Source organism: Panthera onca, chromosome A3 (genome assembly GCF_046562875.1).
Source record: "Panthera onca isolate mPanOnc1 chromosome A3, mPanOnc1 haplotype 2, whole genome shotgun sequence".
NCBI lineage: Eukaryota > Metazoa > Chordata > Mammalia > Carnivora > Felidae > Panthera > Panthera onca.
This window is the reverse complement of record NC_138341.1, coordinates 138,700,639-138,719,413: the sequence shown is the minus strand read 5'-3', so window position 1 is coordinate 138,719,413 and position 18,775 is coordinate 138,700,639. Positions and strand designations below refer to the sequence as shown.

Here is an 18,775-nt window from a genome sequence, read left to right as displayed (position 1 = left end):
AGAAGCCACCAGGCTCCGTGGTCCCTCTCTGGAGTCCCCGTCACACCCCCTCCACCTGCAGAAACGGATCCCGGCAGCCGCCAGAGCCCGGAGCGCAGGGACGCGTGCTTCACCGGGTCAGGGGGATCAGCAGTCTACCGTGGGAGGCCTGAGCTGCGCTAACACAGACTGCGCACGTCCAACCCTAAATTCTGCCTGCTTGGCGGGGTCTTCCAACAGCGGAGACGTGTGAAGCGTAGCTACCCGTCTCCAGGCAGGGAGTGGCACCCCGTGCTTTGCGGGGTATAAGCAGGCCCTTTTATTCCCTCACTCAAGGTCACCTGCTCCACTGGCTGCAGAGCGGTTTGAAATTCCACCATTAGAGATTCACTTCTTGGGCCAAAGGTGGAAGGAAAGCAGGTCCCCCTGGGAAGCTGCTGGCCTACCAGCTATGGAGCCTTGGGGCAAGCTGTTGTGTGCAGCACAGGAGGCCATGGCCAGGGACAGACGAGGAGGTATAGAGGGGACTCTGGCGACAGCGTCCACGCTGCGGGACAGAGCCCGTGGGAGCCGGGCCAGGTGGCTCCCCGCCCTACCACACATAGCCCCCAGGCCAGAGTTGGGGTCCTGGCCCTCTTCACCCCTCAGTGCCCTTGGAAATGGACGACGGGAGGTCTCCAGGTCCTGCCTGGACCTGGGGCCCACGAAGGGGAGAGGCGAGGAGGGCACAGGGCTCGGAGCCCCCCCACCCCACCCCAGCCTGTCACTGCAGCCGGCACTGGGGTGGTGGGCAGGGTGCAGGGAGGCCGCCTGGGGCCTCCCCTGGTCCGGAGTCATCTGAGTTCAGCCTCTCCAACAGGACAGCTGAGAATGTGGACTATTTATACCGGCCAAGGCGGGCAGGCGGCCGCACAGACACATAGCCCAGTAGCCATATGTGGGCATGACCGACGGCAGACAGGCCTGCCAGGGGGACAAGGACCCAAAACAGTGTGTCTGTCCTGGGCGTCCTTCAACCTCCAGATGTCCCCCACTGAGCGCCCCCCCCCCCGTATCACCCCCAAGCCGTGACAGGTTCCCGACAGCTGCCTTCCCCCACCCCCACCACTCAACTGTTAAAAATACTCTGGTCACTGAGCCTCCCGTCCTGCGGCTGTCCTCTGTGCCCCAAGCTAGCCATCTGAACCCGTGGGGGCGACCCCAGACTCTCAATCACCAGGTCCTTCGGGGCTCCACTCCCCGGGATGGGGAACAGCCAGAGACCTGGCCACCCGGCTCTCGTGCAGTGGAAACTTCTTTCCTTCGTTCTCTCCCTGGGCTGGGCACCAGGGGCCTGGGAGGTGCCTCGGTGCCCAGTGTCCCTGGCCCCGTCCCACGCACCCGGTCTCACCCCCAGCCCAGCACAAGAAGCAGACCTGGGCCTCTGGAAACCTCGGTGGGTGGCACCGATGGCCAGTGCCCTGCCACGTTTCAGGGCCGGTCGCCCTGAGTCTCTACCCCAGGAGCAGCTGCCGGGCTGCCAGAGCCGGCCCTCTTGTCCCTGCCCTTGAGACGCGCAGCCCTGCATGCCGCCTGCACAGCTCTGCAGCAGCCTGCACTGCTCGGGCCACCGCGCCGGTGGCCCCTCCCCGCAGGGTGGGCTGGGCCTTCCCGGGGTCAGAGCCAGCCTGCGCCTGGGAGCGCTGAAGGCAGTCCCCACCGGGGAGCCAGGAAGGCACCCAGGAGCAGCCCCAAGCCGGGGCCAGCCAGGTCCAGGGCCTTGTGGGGCCGGGTGAGAGAATCCCCAAGCAGGATGCAGGCGGGAGACGGCAGGAGCTCCTGGGGAGCCACCGGCGCTATGCCGGGGGCCCCTCCTCTTGCCCAAAGTCACGCCAGCCTCTTCCCCTCTGAGGCTGGCTGCTGGCGGGCCAAGGGCAGCGGGGCCAGGCCAGGGTCCCCCAGAAAGCCACGCGCTCTCCTCCCCGGGGCCCCTCTCCAGCAGCTCGGTCCCCAGGCCTGGCCACCCTGAGGAGCAGGGGGCGTCAAAGGCAGGGACCCGAGCGGCAGCAGCGAGCGGAGGCCCTCTGCAGTGGGACGTGCGGCCGGCGAGCGAGGCTGAGTCAGCACAAAGCCGCTCTCACGGAGGCTACCCTTTATGCTAAGGTGGCACAATTAATGCGATCGCGCCGGCCCCGCCCCCGCCCGCCGGCCCCGCCCACTTCCGCACCCGCCCCGTCCACTTTCTGCCCCACAAGGCCTCCGGCCTCCAGGCTCCAACGCCCCGTGCTCTGCGCTGGCCCTGAAGAGCGCTCGGGCCCTCCCGGTTTTCACTCAGGCCGTGGGGGGACAGGGATTTGCAGTTCCAGCAATGTCCACTTTGATTGACTGGGGCTGCGGCAGCTCGACCATCATCCTGCAGGGCAGTCCGATCGTTTGTTCTTTAGCGCAGCGTTTTTCACGTGAGATGGACCGTTTTCAACGAGACTCCTAAGCCCTGTTCACAAATGCCTTCACCAGCCCTCCCCCCTTGAAAACCTCATGCAGGGAAGGGCTTTCCCGCCGGTGACGAGCACACCGCCACACCAGAGGCACAAGCACCCCTCCTTGGAAGCAGGTGCCACAGTCCACGTGGCCACCTGGCTACAGACAATTTGTGGTCGGCACGAGCGCGGGCACGCGGTGCGACGGAGCTGCCCCAGCCTCCCGACCCCCTCGCACGGCAAAGGTCCATTTGGAGCGTGGCTGGGTTTGGTGAGCCGTCCCCTGGAAGAACGGAACCGATGACACACTGACATGAGTGTCGCGATTCTCGGAGCTGCCGTTTCTACCTCAGAATCTGGGGCCTGCCACCGGCCCGCAATCCACCCAAGTGTCCCGGACACCCAGGAGCCCCCCCACTCCTCACTCTTAGAGCTCAGAGAAAGGGGCACCGCCCCCCCCCCGACCTGGGTTTCTCCCCACGACCTCACAAAGCCCACGTCCCCAAGGTGGCAGGCAAGCCCTAAGAGGGTGGAGCTCTGACCCCACCCAGGAACGCCCCGGGCCCTCTCCCCCTGCCAGGGCCCCAGGGCCCCCGCGGCAGCCCATCTCTGCTGGCAGGCCATCCCGGAAAAGAGCTCTGGGCAGAGGACACACACTGTCCTGCCGCTGTCTCCTTCCCCCACAGAAAGGCCCAAAGACCCAACTCGGAAGCCACGCTTGCTCTGGGCTCCCTCCCTGGCTCCTTCCCCGGGAAGCCAAGAACTAGGGCTTCCCGAACAGAAAATTCCAGCCGCCCCCAAGACTCCCATCGGGAGGCGTCCAAGTGGTGCCCGTTCTTAATTTGGCCAATCAAGAGACGGGTGGCAATTTACAGCTCTCTCCCTGCGAACTCCCTGGCTTTACTGCTCAGTCAAACCTGATTCCAAAACACTAATGCTTTTATTTAAACACCACATCCTGCAATAAAGCCCTAATGTGCAGCGGGATGCATCTAGGGGAAGAGCCGTGTGTCTGCGGCCAGGCCCGGTGGCCATGCGCCCTGCTACTTCCCTCCCTGTGGCCGGAGCCGGAGGCATAGGGCAGAGATGACCTTCCTGGGGACGCTGGGCACTGACCCCTCTGGGCCCCGTGGCTGGAAGGAGGGCCGTTCCCAAGGACAATCCTGCCTCCCGGACATGCACGCCATTGGAGTGGCCCTCGACTACGGTGTCCCCCCCGCCGCCCCCACCCCCCCCCCCCCCCCGGCCCGGCAGCTGGGAGCCACGTGCGAGCTTGGAGCCGCCCATGTCTGCCAGTCCCCCGGCTCCTTGGTGGGACCTTAGTGTCTCAGGGAACCCAGCTGCCCCCAGACCCAATGCTCCCAGCAGCTGGAGGAGGCGGCCTGCTGGCCTGCCCCTCCCTGTCCCACCCCCATGCAAGAGCCGCGTTCCTGCCAAAGGTCAGCGTGTGGGAGGGGCTGGGGCACCTGCCGTGGGCCCCAGGCAGCAATGCCAAGGACGCCCAGAAAAGCAGAGATGACACACACATTGGAAAAATAGCCCTGAGCCCGAGGAGGACGTGCCCTGGGCAGACACGCTGGCCTCACCCCACTCTGAGGGCCAGAGACTGGCAGAGATGCTTGGCCCCTGCCAGCCACCCCCCTCCCACCCCTGCCCCGGGGCCCTCTGCCCTCAGCCTCCCCGGAGGAGGACCAGTGCCCTGGAGACCGCCTCTACAGAGGCTCTGCCCTCATCTCCTGGGCCGTTACCACCCAGCCCCGGGGCCCACAGCACACCCCGGGCTCTTCTCCTGGCAGGGGCCGGGGTCACACGCGGACATGGAGAACAGCTCAGGCTGGTGTAGTGGTTTGGGGCAGGACCAGCTGAGGAGAGGGGCTCAGGGCCGGCCACACTCCAACCCTGCGGTCTCTGTCTTCACCCCCACGGGCTCCCGAGGGGCCCTCGGGGTCCAGGGCTTGGGTGTTTTCAGGCAGGAGCGGGGCCTGGCACCATGGGCCTTCTGACCCTGCTTGCTGGTCCCCGGGGGACTGTGCTGCGGGGTCCCCGCCTCACAGTACGGCTCCTGAGAGACAAGGAGGGTCTCCACGTGGCCACAGGAGCCCCTTCCCTCCTCCCTTTCCTTGCCCCGCGTGACTCCCTGACCCTGAGGGGACTCCCTGCGCTTCTAGTGGCCGTGAATAGCTTTCTGCCCCTACCTCACAAACAGCCCTTTCTACTGGCACGTGACCCCTTTCAGGGTGTCCAGAAGCGATGGCCCGGAGCCCCAGGCACCCTGCGTTCCCAAGCCAAGGCCCCCACCCCCAGCCCTCCAGCCCCCGCGCCGGACCCCACTCCTGCCACAAGGCCCCCTTGCCTCTGCCGCAGTCAGCACGTTGAATATTTAATGTCTGATGAACGCTTCCACCTGCTGACACAGGCAAAGTGACAGAACAATGCCGGCAGGGGACAGGGCCGTCCACTGACGCCCAGGCGGCCTGCCACGGAGGCCTCGCCCCGGCCACAGCCGCCTGCCCGGCTGTCTGTGTGTCCGTCTGTCCCCCGGGCGGCCCCGCGGGTGAGAGGTCCCCGCCTGAAATACATACTTCTTTACATTCCATAGCTTAGGTCCATATGGGCATATAAAGAAGTATGTTTCCCAAGCAGGTAGTTCAATGAGTACAGTCACGTGGGCTCCGGGAAGGGGAGGCCCCACGGAGGCCACGGGGCGTCTGCCCGGAGCCTCACCTGTGCTCGAGGCCCCACGCCCTCCAGCTCTGCCCTGCCCCCTGCCCTCAGGGCTCCCCCTCTGTCTGGGGCTCACGGGAACGTGCACACACATGGTCAGGAAGGGCAGAGGCAGAAACCCGCTCGAAGTCTCGAGAAAGCCTCCCTCGCCCCACAGTTCTCTGGTTTTGCGTCAATGGAACAAGAAAAGCAAGGACCCAGGCTGTCACCTCCCACCCTCACCCCGGAGAAGGGATGCGCCATTTCCTCTCAGCACCCCCCCCCCCCCTCCATCTGGGCACCTTGTCCCGGCCAAGTGCACAGGGAGGCCGGAGCAAAGACACTGCAGCTCAGAAGGAGCCCACCAGGGGCGATCAGGGAGCCGGGTGGCCAGAGTCTGCGGGGCGCCGGCACCACTGGCCGCGAGCCCAGAGGGGGGCAGCAGGAGCCCCCGAGAAGTGGACAGGCCTTACCTGGGCAGCTGGCGGGCGGCTTGCTGGGCTGGTCCCTGGTGGTTCTGCCTCCCAGGAACCAGAGCCCTCAAGGGCAGGGCTCGGTCGGTGCCTCTGTCTTTGAAGACATGTGTGACAAGGGCGGCTGCCGGGAGCCGCTGGGAGGCGGCCCTCGCCTCAGCCAGCCCCTTGTGCCGGGGGGTGTGGGGGGGGGGGTGCCGGCCCAGTGGGGGGCAGAGCCGACTCCTGCTCCCCTCTGTGGCTCCCTGTGTCCCTTCCTCGCCTCTGTCTCCCTCTCCCCTCCTGGCACGTCACGCCCTCTGCCACGGCCCCCAAGAAGAGGCTGGCACCAGCGAGCAGCTCACACGGGTGCCGGGGCCACCGAGCACTGCCACCAGTTTTGGCGATGTGGCCCAGGGGCGCCTGGCTCCTGTGGCCCGCGCCCGGCCTCCACCGGGCCTGATCAATAGCAATTTACTGTCAAACGCAGGGGCCGCCTTCCCGTTAATGAATTTCCCGGTGCTCACCAGCTTCTAATGAACCCGTTAGAGAGGGTTTAAGTAAACTTAGCAAGTGGCGAGCTAAGCACTTTGGAACACTTAATTGTATCGATATTGTTGTCACTGCATCTCAGAATGTCCCTGTGATAGAAGCAGCCCCTCGTCCCCATCGCCTGCCTTCTACGGCCGCCCCGAAGCCAGGAGTCAGAACCGCAGAGTCTGACAGAGAGCAGTGTGACCTCTGGGTCAGGTCCCCGCCACAGGAAGGAGCACTGACCCTCCCCCCCCCCCAGCCTGCGCCCAGAGGCGTCAGGCGTCCGTGAGGGGAGGTCTTGCCATCGCCAGGGTGAGTGAGGCCCGCGGATGGGGCAGTGGGACGCTGAGGCTGTCAGGTGCCTGCAGAGGGAGAGAGCCGGGGGCAGGCAGGCTCACTGGGGGCAGGAGCCGGGCTGGGCACAGACAGAGGAGCTGGGCCCAGGGTCCTGGTGTGGCCGGACGTGGCCCCGGGCCTGAACACACTTCAATTCTATCAGCGAGACAAGGCCGGGGGCGCCCCCGCGCGCCCCTGCCCACCGGGCAGCCCACCTGTCCTGTGCAGACGGGCCCAGAGAGGGTCGTCCGGACGCTGCCGTCCCCGGGGCCGGGCTGTGTCTCAGCAGAGCCTGCAGCATGCAGAGGCAAGTAAGCAATTTCTCCAGTCCCTGGGCCGTGGTGGCTGCACCGGGGACAGCCAGGCTGGAGTTTTCCGTGGGGCTGTGTGATCTGGGCTCCAAGAGGCCCCCCCCACCGACAGGAGAGAGCCACCCTACAGAAAGACACTGAGGAGCGACGTCCCGTCGTCCCATCTTCGTGTTGCTGCTCTCGTCTATCACCTTCACGCAGCCCGCATGAGAAGGGCGGCCGGGGCACCCCCACTCCCCCCTGCGTCCCAGAATGTGCCCTCGAGACCCTCGCACGAGAAATTTCCCTGCCAGCCTCTGACAGGTGAGGCCTCAGAGGCACTGCTCAGGCCGGGGACCCTCCCTCACCGCCCTCCCCATGCCAGGCCTTCACACAGGCTGCATCTGGGACACAGAGGAAAGTGGGGGGCTCCAAAGGGCAGGAGGGGTTAGACTAGGTCCGGCCAGAGTCCCGCGAGCTTCCGCCCTGCCCCAACACGAACCCCGGCCACTTTTCAAACAGTTTCCCATCCTGTGAGGACAGTGAGCAGTAGCCACCTCCAAGGGACCCCACGGTGGGGGGAGCAGCGGGCTGGCACCCTGCCCGGCCTCGCCTAGCGCTCCTCAGCCGCGATTCCACCCCCCCCCCCGCCCCACCCCCAGCCGCGTGGAGGTCATGATCCCTCGCAGAGACCCCTGGCTGCTCCCCACCCCCGCCCCATCCCCCATCCAGCCCCCAGTCTCTGCCACATAGGCTCCCCGCGGGGCGCACCTAGCATAGGGTCCCTCCACCCCCCCACCCCCACCATGGGGGCCGTGACAACTACAGAAGTCTAGTGTCCCAGCCTGGGGCGGCCACACCGCCGGCCTGGGACCCCCTGCCCCAGCATCTCCACCGTTAACGCTGCAAGTTCCAAGGTAAGTTTAACCACACTCCCAGCGCCCAGCTTTGTGCCTCGGGGCAGGTTCATCGCGCCCTCCCCACCCCCACCCCCGGCCTCCCCCCTGGCCCCCCCCCCCCCGGACCCCCCCACCCCGGCACCAGGACCCCCGTCCGCCCCGGGCATCTGGAGGCAGCTGCTTCCTTGCAAAATGCCCGCATGTCAAAGTTCGTGCATCCCGGTTGGACGCGCCCTCCCGGCCTGCTGGCTGCTGGCTCTGCAGTTTTCCAAATGCGGACGGAGCCGCGAGCCAGGAGAAAACTCCAAAGCGCCCCCGCTGGAACCACGCGGCCCGCCGCCCCGGCTCCCACCCACCGGCAGGCACACACACCCCCACCGCGGCGGCCGGCAAGTTTGTGGGGCCGTCCGGGCCGGCTGAGCAGGACTCACCGCGGAGCCCCTCCAGCCGGGCTGGCGACAGCGGCAGCGGGCGCAGGGTCGCGGCTCCCGGTACGATGCGCCCGCGTGGCTCCCAGGGAGATGCTGCAGCCGTGGCGGCACCATCCACCTTCTCCCGGAGCCAATCGCGAATGCAGGGGTGGGGGAGGCCAGAGCTCCCGATGCGTCCGCACTTGGGGGGCGGGGGGGGGGCAGGCACAGGGAAAGAAGACACCACGCACCCCCCTCCGCACCGGCCCTTCCCCCAGCCCTCCCGCAGCCGCGCAGACTTAGCTGGAAGGGAGATCTTGAGAGGAGAGAGGGAGAGAGAGAGGGAGGGAGGGAGGGACCGGAGGCGCAGGACTGGCGGGCGATGCAGAGTTACGGAGGAGCCACCTCGAGCCCCTGCACCTTGAGCCCTCCCCGCGCTGGGCTGTGTCTGCAGACGCTCCCGCACCCCCAGCCGGGGTCAGCGCCAGGTAGAGGTCAGGGCGGAACAAAAGGGGACGGTCCCGTGGGTGTGCAGGCTCACACATGCACACGGCCCTCCGCCGAGCCTCCCGCAGGCGGGGGAGGGGAGGGGATGGGAGGAGAGGGCTGACCCGAGGGGCCGGAGCGGGCATGGGGGCCCCCCTCGGGTCAGGAGCCCGCCTCACCTTTGCAGTCCTTATATACCCGGCCAAGCATCCCAAACACGCGGCCCCGGCCAAGTGGCCCCCTCGGGCTGTGCTCCCTGACCATATTTAGTCAAGCAGGGGAAAAAATAGCCTGTCAGCTGGGCCTCGGCTGGCCGGCCACCGGGAACAGGGTGGGAGCACCAGCGCCATTGACGGCCGGTCCTGGGCCCCGAGCTGTCGTCCTCGGCCCCCTCCGGCCCCTCCCCACGGGCCTCCCACCGGCTGTCCCTGCCCTGCCGTCCCCCCCTGCTATTTTTAGCCCAGCCCAGGACAGAGGGGCCCTCTTGCAGCAGGAGCAGTGGCCTCCCGGGCCACACAGCCTGTTCCGGGGGTGCCCGGGGGGAGACCCAGGCGGGGAGGCCGACCGCCTCCCCCCCCCCCGCTCTTGGCCTCCGGGGACGGGGCCCCACCCAGGCCACCCAGGGTCTCACTTGGTGCCCTTCTGGCCAGAATTGGGGCCCAGGTCAGGTGATGACAGAGCCACCGGGGTTTCCGGAGGCTCCCAAGCCAGCTCTGAGTAATGAGGACCACAGGTCACCTTGGACAGAAAGCCAGGCCACCCGGCTCACCGCCGGGTACCCCAGGCCCACAACCGGGGGGCACGCGCTAGTGGGAGATCCTCGTGCACACTCTGGCTACGCTCAGAGCACCCCCATCCTGGGTCCGTGCCACAATGATGTAATGGGCATGTGCTGGGCACGGCCTGCAGGGGCCTGTCCCCACGGGGCCCGGACGCGGAGGCCAACTGTCCCCCACAGCCGTGTGAGCCGCGTGGGCCTCCTTGTCTCCCCGGGGCCCCCAGGACGCAGGACGGACCCACTTCCCTGAAGGTGGGGGGCAGGGCCCACACGGGGTGCAGAGGGCTGCTAGCTTCACTGTCTGTGGAGTCCTGGCCACTAGAGTGCAGGCAGCAAGATGTTCTATTGTCCCAGAAAAGCCATGTCACAGACCTCCCTGCCTCCTGTGCCTTGAAGGCCTGGCCCAGCTGCGGGCGTGGGGAAGGGGTGTGCACACTTCTCGGGGCAGACTCCCACAGGCCCAGAGCTGCAGGGTCCCAGCCTGGGGGCAGGGTCTGCGAGGACCCCCACATAGGGACAGGGGCGGGCAGGGAGGGACATGCTGGCAAGCAGTGGCCACACAGGCCCAGGAGAGTGGGCAACGGCACGGGGTGGGGGTGTCAGGCAGCGGGGGGGGGGGGGGGGGGGCGGGGTGCGGCGCTCCCAGAAGCTCTGAGCATCTGGGAGCCCCCACGTGGAGACGTCAGCGGGGGGCAGTCAGGCCCTGCTCGCAGGCCTGCAACCCCAGTTGAGGGGGCCTGGGTTCGTTCACCCAGGGGAGGCGGGGACCCTGAGAGGTTTCAAGCTTTGGTCGAAGTGCTTTTCTGAAACCAGCCGTTTGGCCCCCCGACAGTGAGGGGGTGTCTGCAGTGCCCCTGCACATGCCCCTGTCCCCTTGGTGGGCAGGGGTGGGGACAGGAGGGCGTCTAGAGCTTGGCCAAGGAGGTCAAGGCAGCCAGGCCCCTAGGTGGGCGAGGGAGGGTGGCGTAAATGACAGTAAAGACAGTCCAAGGCGATGGGGGCGGGGGAGAGTGCGGGGAAGAGACCCCACCATAAATCACCCAGATAGTCACCCTCCCGATGGCAGCCCGGCACGCACAGACAAGGGCTGTCTCTCCCTGGAAGAAAGGCTGGTTGGGTGGCCAGTGCCCAGGGGTCCCCAAGGTCTCAAGGACAAAGCCAGATGACAGGGCACTCTATTCATTTATCCACAACACCGGCATTTCCAGGTATTCCGGAAGCTTCTGTGTGGATTATGTGTGGATCTTCAAAGCATCACTAAGAGGCGGGCCTCCTGTCATCCCCACTTGGCGAGAAGGTAGGAGCAGGTCAGAGGGAGCAGACTCGCCCGAGGTCCCAGGGCAGGGGTGGCGCTGGGCAGTGGCCCCCCGCTGTCCTCCAGAGCCCCTTGCCCGGAGGGTCAAGACAGACCCGGTGCCCTCTGCGTCGGATGCTGACGGAACCCCCACCCCAGGGAGACCGCCACATGTTGGAGACACGTGGAAGGTGGCAGGTGTTGCCTCTTGGTGTGTGCGGATGAACCCAGCAGCGGCCAGCAAGCCCCACAGCCCGCCTCCCTCCTTCGTTCATCAACAAGAGCCCAGGGGCCTGCCTGGCACCCGCCGGGGCCACGGAGGCCGGGCCACGCACCATCTGGGGGAACGTTCCAGCACAGGCAGGTGCACTGCCCTCACCAAACGGGGCCACCTGGCGCTTGTGGCTGCCGAGGTCTCGAAACGGGGTCAGTGCAACCGACCCCAACCTTGGATTTGATGTGATTTAATTAATTTTGGTTTCAGTAGCTACATCCGAGCAGCTGTGCTGGGCACGGGCGGCAGGGGTGTGGAGTCAAATAAGCCTGTTCGCGACGCTGCGTGCTGAGGGGCTCCGGGAGGGAAGGTTTGGGGGAGGGATGGGGGGGGCCTGGGTGGCCATGTAGGTGAGAGATCAGGGAGGCTCCTGTGGAGGCTGAACAGGGGCCCAGAGGGGCACCCAAGCCTGGCCTGCCCAGGACAGCAAGGGTGGGCAGGCGGGCCGATGGTGGCGCTGCTCTGGTGCAGGGGTGAGGGTGGGGCTGGCTGGGCCGTCAGGAGCCCCAGGCCACCACGGCTGCCGCTTGGACCCACGGGGCCACGTGCAGCGGGGAGAGGCACCGAGGTTCTGGCCGGCTCTGGAAGAGCCTGCCCTCCAGCTCTGTCGCGGCGTGGAGGGCGGTCAGGCAAGCGGACCCCAGGAGGACGGGGCGATCTCCCGGGAGCGAGAAGGGGGGTGTTGCAGAGGGGAGGCGAGAGTGGGCGCGGGGCTCAGCCCCGACGGGAGGGCCTGGAAAATGGCCCGTCCCCGCCGGAGCAGGAGGCCCTGAGCGGGCGCGAGGAAGGACACCCCTGGGCAGAGGCTGTTGCAGACCCCAGAGGAGGTCCCCAGGGGCCCGCCTGGGGGTGAGGAGTCCCCGGGGAGGGGCCTCTGGCATCCGGGCCGGTGGCAGCCGTGCGGTTTCTGGGCCACGGGGCCTCTCGCCCGTTGAACTGAGTGGAGGGCGGAGGGGCCACTGGAGACGAGCCGTTTCCTGGAAGCTCGGACGACAGTAATGGAGCCGGGAGCGCCCCCGGGAGCAGTGGCTTCTGACTGAGAGCTTTTCCTGGAGCGCCATCCCTGGGGGCGCGGGCCGGGGTGGGGGGCGGGTGGGGGGGGCGGCCCTGGTGTGCAGCCCTCCCTGGGGAGACAGAGGGGTGCGGCGTCCCTAAGGCCCCGCCAGGTGGCCCCGTGAGGTGCGGGAGGGCGCCACGGGGGGGGGGGGGCCGGAGAGGCGACTCCCTGACTCTCTGAGACTCAGCTTCCCCATCGGTCAAGCGGGGCCATGGCCCGTGGGCGTGATGAGGCCGAGCCCCTGCACGAAGCCTCAGTGGGGTGGGGGGCAGGGTCAGTGCTGCGGCGTTAGCTCAAGAAAAGCCCCCCAGACAGGACTGTTGTATCCCTCACCTTCCTGTCTTCTGCACTCAGAGGATCTACTGAAGGAATGAACGAGTGAATGAGTGAATGACTCCATCAACAGGTCCTCGATACATCTGCGACTAGACTGGGGCAGTGAGGAGGCACGTGGGGGCCGGTGGGGAGGCACGTGGGGGGTGGGGAGGCACGTGGGGGGTGGGGAGGCACGTGGGGGTCGGTGGGGAGGCACGTGGGGGTCGGTGGGGAGGCACGTGGGGGGGTGGGGAGGCACGTGGGGGGGTGGGGAGGCACGTGGGGGCCGGTGGGGAGGCACGTGGGGGTCGGTGGGGAGGCACGTGGGGGTCGGTGGGGAGGCACGTGGGGGGCGGGGAGGCACGTGGGGGTCGGTGGGGAGGCACGTGGGGGTCGGTGGGGAGGCACGTGGGGGGTGGGGAGGCACGTGGGGGTCGGTGGGGAGGCACGTGGGGGGGTGGGGAGGCACGTGGGGGCCGGTGGGGAGGCACGTGGGGGTCGGTGGGGAGGCACGTGGGGGTCGGTGGGGAGGCACGTGGGGGGCGGGGAGGCACGTGGGGGCGGGGAGGCACGTGGGGGTCGGTGGGGAGGCACGTGGGGGGTGGGGAGGCACGTGGGGGTCGGTGGGGAGGCACGTGGGGGGGTGGGGAGGCACGTGGGGGCCGGTGGGGAGGCACGTGGGGGCCGGTGGGGAGGCACGTGGGGGTCGGTGGGGAGGCACGTGGGGGGCGGGGAGGCACGTGGGGGCGGGGAGGCACGTGGGGGTCGGTGGGGAGGCACGTGGGGGGTGGGGAGGCACGTGGGGGGTGGGGAGGCACGTGGGGGTCGGTGGGGAGGCACGTGGGGGGTGGGGAGGCACGTGGGGGGTGGGGAGGCACGTGGGGGGTGGGGAGGCACGTGGGGGTCGGTGGGGAGGCACGTGGGGGCGGGGAGGCACGTGGGGTCGGTGGGGAGGCACGTGGGGGTCGGTGGGGAGGCACGGCTAGAACCATGTTACTGTGTGTTCAGTTTTGGGGTTAGAGGTGAGGCTGGGGTCTGGAGGGGGTAGGGGCAAGGCAGGGCCAGTGCCCTGGGAGGATCAGGCCACAGTCAGATGTGGGGCTCCCCTGACCCCTGCCTGGGTGCCTCTTGTCCCCAGCTGTGTCCCTCTGACGAGACTTGGCTTTTGGTCACTTTGTCCACAAATCTTTAAGTAAAATGAAACGAAACCTAGGTTTTATTTTAAAATTTGGTTGTACTTTCAGACCGCGGCCAACACGCCCTGCCACGGCCTCTGTTAAGGTAAGCGGAGCTCCCCCAACAAAAGCGACGGGCGGAGGACTGGACGTGCGGGTGGCCAGCAAGCCCACAAAGAGATGTTCAGTGTCATCGGCGAAAAGCAAGTCAAAGCCATGGCGAGACACCATCTCTCACCCACCAGGACGGCCGCAAAACCACCAAAAGCCGAAAACCAGAGAATAACAAGGGTCGGCGAAGACGAGGCGAAATTGGACGCGGAGACGTCGCAGGTGAGAATGTAGGACAGTAACAGCGGCCACTGCGGAGCGAGGTCTGTGGCTCCTGCAACCTGCAACCCCACCCACCCACCCCAGGCTCGGCCGGAAGAAAGAAGGCAGGGACTGAGATGCACCCCACCCCCACCGCGTCCCCGAGCGCAGGAGCCCAAACCACCCGACTGCCGTCTGTCTGTCCGTCTGTCGTGTGCTGGTTGGTAAATCCGACCACAGAAAGGACTGCGACACGGGGGAGGTGAGAAAACGAGACGCCTCGGCTGCGAAGTGTCCAGAACAGACAGCACAGGGAGGGCTGGGGGCGGGGATGCCCCGCAGACTGGCCGCTTAATGGATGCCGGCCTCCTCTAGAGGGTGAGAACGTTCTGGAACGAGGAGGGGAGGCTGCCCAGCACTGTGAGTGTGCTAACTGCCGCTTGGCTATTCACCCTAAAGTGTCTGGGGTTTTGTCTTGTGATTTTCGCCTCAATAAAAAAACAGCAAAGGTAAGTGGAGGCCAGGGTCAGCCGCACCCTGTGTCCCCACGGTCCCCCAGCACCTGGAGTCGGGGCTGCCCCACGCTGGGCACTTCGGCTCTCCCAGCGCCCCTCCCGTGAGGGAATAAATGTGTGTTGTGTTAACGCGTGCGGCCCTGTGTTACAGCACTGCCTGTGCCCCTCGGTCCAGGAGACCCTCCTAGCTGGACGGGGAGGGCCCAGCACGGAGGACGAGCAAGCCAGGGGCAGTCGAGGGGTACCGTGACCCCAGAGATGCCCACATGTTGCTCTGGGAGAGCAGGACCGGCTGCTGTGGGTCAGGAAGACCACTGGGCTGGGGAGGGGTGATTGGTCAGCACTGCTCACAAGCAGGGGGAGCCCGGGAAGGGCTCATCCGGCTCTTGAGGGAGGCGAGGTGCCCAGAGCCTGCCCGGCTTCCAGCAGCTTCCTGTGCCCTGGGCCAGCGTGGGGGCTGCACGAAGCCAGCATGGCCGTCGGAGACCGTGGTCCCTGGACTGGGCCTGGCCTTGGTGCTCCAACACACACGCACACGTGCACACAGACACACGCACACGCACGCACGTGTGCACACAGCAAAACAAATGTGCATACATCGCCATAATGGCAGCGGGAAACCCTCCCTGACAGCTCGTAAAGAAGTTATATTTCATTGCCATGATGTCAGCAGAGAGCAATTTGTTTCCAGAGACGTCGCATCCAGAATGGTGACAGCTTTACCATCATAGAGGCGTGGTTCGTGGTTCGTGGCTCGTGGTTCGATTCAGGGGGCCTGGCCCATGCGGTGCACCGGGGGCCTCGGGAGAGGGCTCGCGCCGGGTGGCCTGGGACCTGCCCCGTGATGCGGCCCCACCAACACCGAGCTCCGGGGCAGGAGGAGGACAGCCCCAAGGGGTGAGGCGAGGCAGGAGGGGAGCTGCGGGGTCCGGGCCGGTGCCCTCCCCGGGGGCTCTGAGGCTGAGATCCTGTTGGATCAACACTCTGACTTCTCCCCCCTCACCGTCTCCTCTGGCCCCTCAGGCTGTCATTGGGGGCGACAAGGGCTGTGCCGGCCTTGAAGCCTGTCCGCTCTTCAGGACTCCCATGGACCCCTCTCAGAAGGGAAGGAAGCTTAGCTGGCACGGGGCCCTCTGAGCCTGCCCCCTGCAACCCTTGACCTTCCCCACAGATGCACCCAGAAGGCCCCGGGGAAGTATCTTCTGGATCAAGAAACAGATTCCTATTTCTAGGGAGAAGGAGGCTCCTGACCACAAAGACCTGGAGACTGGGCAGGGGACGGGGTGAGGGGACGGCCCAGGGGCCATTTCTTTCTTCTTTTTTTAACGTTTATTTTTGTGTGAGAGACAGAGAGAGAGTAAGCGATCGAGGGAGGGGCAGAGAGAGAGGGAGACACGGAATCTGAAGCAGCTCCAGGCTCCAAGCTGTCGGCACAGAGCCTGATGTGGGGCTCAAACCCACGAACTGTGAGATCGTGACCTGAGCTGAAGTCGGACACTTAACCGACTGGCTGCATTTTACAAAACCTTAAACGTGAAAACTCAGCCACAGCAGGGATGCAGCCCTCAGAACGAGCTTTCAAACAGGAGCACATCTCCACTGACAGACATCGTCACCCAGCAGAACTGGGGGACTGCCTGAAACCCCCCAGGGTGGGCCCGCCACCTGCTTGTACACATTTCTCCGCTTCTGCGGGCTCCACCCCATCGTGGTCATTACTTGGTGGTCCCAGACCCTCTTCAGACACCTCTGAGGCCGTGGGAGACCCCGAGGGGGCCTGACCTGCTCTCCCTGGAGCTTGGGGACGTTGGGGATGGCCAGAGCAGGATGGACATCACCTTGGTGGCCAGGGGGCTGCGGCAGGTGGGGGCCGGCTCGGCTGGCTGCGGGCCCTTTGGGCTGGGAAGGAGCCCGGATGACCCATCACCCGGTGGCAACTGCGAGCAGGGGGACACGATGCCCAGCATCACGGGCTGCCCGCACATCCACCAGCCTTACTCCGCCCGGCACCTGGGAAGAGGGCCCAGCTCTTAGGGACGCGGAGAATAGACAGGAAGCCCTTGGTCTGGCTGTTCTGTGGCCTGGAAACCTTCTCGCCACACCTCACACCTTCCTCTTCTTCTGAGCTGGGCGGAGGCCCCCCCCCCACCCCGCTCTCTGCACAAAAGGAGACCCGGCTTAGCCCTCAGCAATTCTCCAGATGCATCAACAGAACCGCCTGCAGGAGAAACGTCTGGGACCACTTAGCTTCGAACGCCCTCACTATCGGAAAGGAGGCCGCGACCCCGTCCAGGAGAGCCAGCCTCGCTTTCCTGTGCACAGACTCCGGGGAAGCGGTGCGGGACCCGCGTTTGGCAAAGCGGACTCCCCGGGTCCGATGTCTGGCTGCTCCCTGCCGTCCCAGCCCTTCCCACCCCACTCTGGTGGTGCCTGAGGGGCACCCGTTCCCTGCCCCTCTCCCCTCGCTGGGACTCAGCTGAGGAGGTGGAGGAGACCTCAGAGGACCGCTCCTCTCCAAGGCGGACCCCGGGCGCCCCTGGGGTGCATGGTTCCAGCTGCCCTGCCGGATGTCCGAGGGCCACCAGGGTCCCGGCTCCTGGTCACACAGGATCCTGCAGGCAGGCACCTGGGCTCCCAGAGCAGGCGCAGTAGAGGACGCAGAGGGCAGGGTCCTAAGAACGTCCCCAGAGCCCCTGACTGCCTTTGACCATCAGCACCAGGCTGCCACCTGCTTGGCTGAGGTCTCCTGGGGGTCTCCTCCTCGTGTCCACGCTGGGAGCACGGCCAGGAGCCCCGGGATGAAGGGTGAGGCTTATCTCTCTCACACGCTGTCACCAGAAGCCGAGGGGTGTTGATCCAACAGGATCTCAGCCACAATTAGCCTGTTCCCTCATTCTTGCCCTATAAATATCCATTCTGAGATTGTCATAAAGGTGCTTTAAAAAAAAAAAAAGGGGGGGCCAAGCCCGTTTGGAGCAAGGAATCAGCTGCCAAGTGAGTCCCACTGCAGAGACCGTGGAGATGCTGCCCCCAGATGGCTTTTCTCCAGGGCCAATGTGGGTGCTCTCTGGGGTTCTGTTTAATTTGGGGTGGGGGTTCTTGTCCCCTGCATGTAGCGTTTATAAATGTCACTGTGTGCTCCGGAAATGCTGTGCATGGGGACAGTGTCCCTGCAGGGGGTGGCCGGGCCCCACAGCCACGGGAAAGGTGTGCCAGCCACCCACGGGCCACAGCCCCACCTCCGGGCCCGCGTCAGACACAGGGGGCTCGTGGCCACACCCCTGCCCCAGGACCCACATCGCGCACACGGGGGTCGGGAAATCGGGGTGCCATCACAGGGCCAGGCAGCCGGGCTCCCCCAGAAGTCCTCCAGGCGGGGCCCCCGTGGCGCCTGTGGCCAGTGTATGTCCCCTTCCTCATGGAGCCCTTGGAGCCTCAGAGGTTGCTCCCTCCACAAGGAGCCCATCCCCGGAAGCCAAGGGTAGTTTCCTTCTCTTTCGTTATCCCTGACTTTTTCAGGAGCGTTATGGTGGCCTGCCCACTCACACAGGGCCCACGGGGCCAAAGGGGTCCTGGCCCAGCCCCAGGACCCCCAGCCGCTGACAAATCTCCATCTCACCCAGAACCCCATCGATCCACCTCAGTCCCCACCTCAGATGATGGCGGCGGTGGTGATGGTGGTGACGGTGTGTCGGGCTTCTGCTTGCGTGCTGAGAGGCTGCCCCTGCCTTGCACCCCAGGTCCAGCTCCCGCCTCTGCCTCTCATTAACACGAGTCGGGTGGGCACCTCCCGGCTCGGCAGGCAGGTCTTGTTAGGAAGTGAGGACCCCGCTGACCTTCATGATCGGACCCTACGTTCCCCCGGGGGTAGGTATCCCAGCGCCTGGCCTAGGGCAACCCCTCCTGCCTCCCGTGCTCAGGGCTCCCCCTGGCTGGGTCCCCAGAACAGAACCTACCGAACGTGCACCGGCACGCACCAGCCCGAGCACACCCCGACAGCCGCCTCTTGCCCGGGCTGCCACAAGTGGAATCCACCCCTCCTTCGCCTGGAGCACCCCCGCTTGCCTCCGCCCCCGGTTTCTAAGCAGCCAGAAATGGAAGCCCCAAGCCTGGGGGTGGCCACACCGTGGAATGTCTGGAGGACGTTTTGCCTTCTTGACAACACAGATTTTCCTGATCCCGGCTTTGCGGACATTGAGAACTAGCCCGCCTGAAGGGAGCTGTCCCGTTTAACAAATGGATCTCGGCTCGGTCCTGATGGATGCCTTTGCCTGATCGTAAAACTCCGGAGGAAGTCAAATTCGGGTTCTCAAAACCTTGGAGATATTCCTTGAATTTATTATGTGACCTGATAAATTATTGAATCTGCGTCCTCAAGTAGCTTTAACAGGCACAGCAGGCCGGAGACACTGAATGTCCCCTGGATGTGGGGGACCCGCCAGCTACAGTTTAAGGTTCCCACCAGAAAACTCTTCTGGGAACTCGGGCTCAGTATCCGAGCATCCCA

At 65.9% G+C, this 18,775-nt stretch overlaps 1 long non-coding RNA gene across 7 annotated transcripts; it reads left to right on the top strand.

Annotated features, from left to right (window-relative positions):
- Nucleotides 1–7,793: 7,793 nt before the first annotated feature.
- Nucleotides 7,794–17,232, top strand: LOC145715400 (uncharacterized). Of its 7 annotated transcripts, none has more exons than XR_014137513.1 (6): nucleotides 7,794–8,550; nucleotides 10,535–10,623; nucleotides 10,780–10,980; nucleotides 12,306–12,397; nucleotides 13,511–13,774; nucleotides 13,859–17,232. It is a non-coding gene; the product is annotated as an uncharacterized LOC145715400 (long non-coding RNA). The 7 variants fall into 7 exon arrangements; XR_014137508.1 differs by having other exon boundaries at nucleotides 13,511–15,165; nucleotides 15,292–17,232; XR_014137511.1 differs by having other exon boundaries at nucleotides 7,794–8,143; nucleotides 13,511–17,232.
- Nucleotides 17,233–18,775: the final 1,543 nt, after the last annotated feature.